General features: G+C 42.7%; 1 protein-coding gene across 1 annotated transcript in view; it reads right to left on the bottom strand.

Moving 5' to 3' along the window:
* LOC111657884 (dachshund homolog 2-like) overlaps positions 1–2,100 on the bottom strand; it is a 73,490-nt gene that overhangs the window by 34,420 nt on the left and 36,970 nt on the right. The gene's annotated exons all lie outside the window — the stretch shown is intronic.

The raw sequence follows: 2,100 nt of genomic DNA, 5'->3' as shown, positions 1-2,100 counted from the left end.
GGTTTTCCAACTGTTTATCTTAAAGTATTACTTATTTCTGTTTGTAGACAAGTAGAAAAGATCAGGGGTCAAAAGTGCCACCCCCCCCCCCCCCCCTCCCCCCCGCTGTGTCGACAGTCTGGCTCCACTGAAATTAATTTTTCATCTAGATGATTTTTTTTTTCTTTCACTGTTTTTCCTTCACCTTTGTTTTTTATTCTTCACCATATTTTTAATACGAGTTATTTTTTATATTTTCAGAAACACACCTCTCTATTTTCTGCTTCGGTGCCACTTGTCTTTTTTTTTTTAATCTATGGCTCCATTAATCTGCCCATCCCTCCATCCCTCCATCCCTCCATCCTCTGTCCTCCCCCAACCTGAGGTCAAATTATGTCAAAAAAGATCTCCCTATTGATTAGTGGCTTTTTCCTCTCTTTCTTTCTTTTGTCTCTCTCTCTCTCTCTCTCTCTCTCTCTCTCTCTCTCTCTCTCTCTGTGGCATCTGGTGTGAAGGAGGTAAATGTCTTCCTCTGTGGTGGAGGAGAGGGAGATGTCCTTTTCTCTGTCTGTTTTCTGTCTCCCCACATCTCTCGCCCATCATAAATCGTGTCACAGGCTCACATCCTCTCTCTCTCTCTCTCTCTCTCTCACCGTGTGTGTGTGTGTGTGTGTGTGTGTGTGTGTGTGTGCACGCGCAAGTCTTTACTCTTTGTTTGTAGCAGAAGAACAATCTATTCTTTTTAAAGAGACACCAGAGAAATGGGATATATGTCTGTCCACACACACACACACACACACACACACACACACACACACACACACACACAGGGGCATCATAATCACGGACGCTCATGGATTCACGGGGCGAACGAGAAAGAGAGAGAGAGAGGGAGAGATGGATGTTTACTCCTCTGGGCTTCCGTCTCTTTGATTGGACAGATGAATGACTTCATTGTTTGTGTGTGTGTGTGTGTGTGTGTGTGTGTGTGTGTGTGCGTGTGTGTTTCCTTCTCTCTCTCTTTTTTCTGTCTCTCTTTTCGTCAGAGGGAAAGACAGAAGATGGAGAGAAAGAGTGTGAAAGAAAGAAAGAAAGAAAGAAAGAAGGAAGAGAGAGCGTTAGAGAGAGAGAGAAGTGAGGTAGCCAATAATAAGTATTGATTGATAAGGGAAGTAGAGCGAGAATAATAAGGGGAAAAAAAATCACCTTAAAACAGAGAGCGGAGGGAAACAGGAAAACTACATTGATTAACCGACGACACTTCTCTTCTCATCCCTCGCTTTTTCTTCCCTTCTGTTCACCTGTAATCTCCTTCACCCTGTGGTGTAGTTACTGTTCATCTCATCCATCTATCAATCAACCCATCTATCTATCTATCATCTATCTATCTATCATCTATCTATCTATCATTTATCTATCTGTCCTTCCACCCAACTACCCATCTATCTTGCTATTCACCTATCATCTATCTATTTTCCCATCTATTCATCTTCTATTTTTCAATCTATCAATCCATCCGTACACTAATCTATCTATCTATCTATCTATCTATCTATCTATCTATCTATCTATCTATCTATCTATCTATCTATCTATCAATCCATCCGTACACTAATCTAACTATCTATCTATCTTACAGCCTCTCTCTCTCTCTCTCTCTCTCCAGAGGAACAGGTGTGCAACGGGACAAGAGACAAAAACACTCCTGCATTTTTAACCAGCATCTATTAAATATTAAACACCACACACACACACACACACACACACACACACACACACACACACACACACACACACACACACACACACGGACCGACACACAATCGCTGACAAGACAAGTTATACAGGTCGATGGACTAACGTGTGTCTGCATGTCTGCGTGAGTGTGTGTGATGGCTTTAAGCGTCATTACCTTACTTCCTAGGCATGTGGGCAAATACACACACACACACACACACACACACACACACACACACACACACACACACAGGGATAATTCATACAGGCATACAAGGTTCTCTCACATGTTAGCATTTAAGAGGTAAAACTATAACAGACTCCATGTTTTCTCTCTCTCTCTCTCTCTCTCTCTCTGTCCACCCCCCCCCCCCTCCCCCCCCC

The sequence above is a fragment of the Seriola lalandi genome, unplaced genomic scaffold (genome assembly GCF_002814215.2).
Source record: "Seriola lalandi dorsalis isolate HSWRI2012SDOR001 ecotype SW California unplaced genomic scaffold, Sedor1 jcf7180002054418, whole genome shotgun sequence".
NCBI lineage: Eukaryota > Metazoa > Chordata > Actinopteri > Carangiformes > Carangidae > Seriola > Seriola lalandi.
This window is presented reverse-complemented; position numbering and strand designations above follow the sequence as displayed.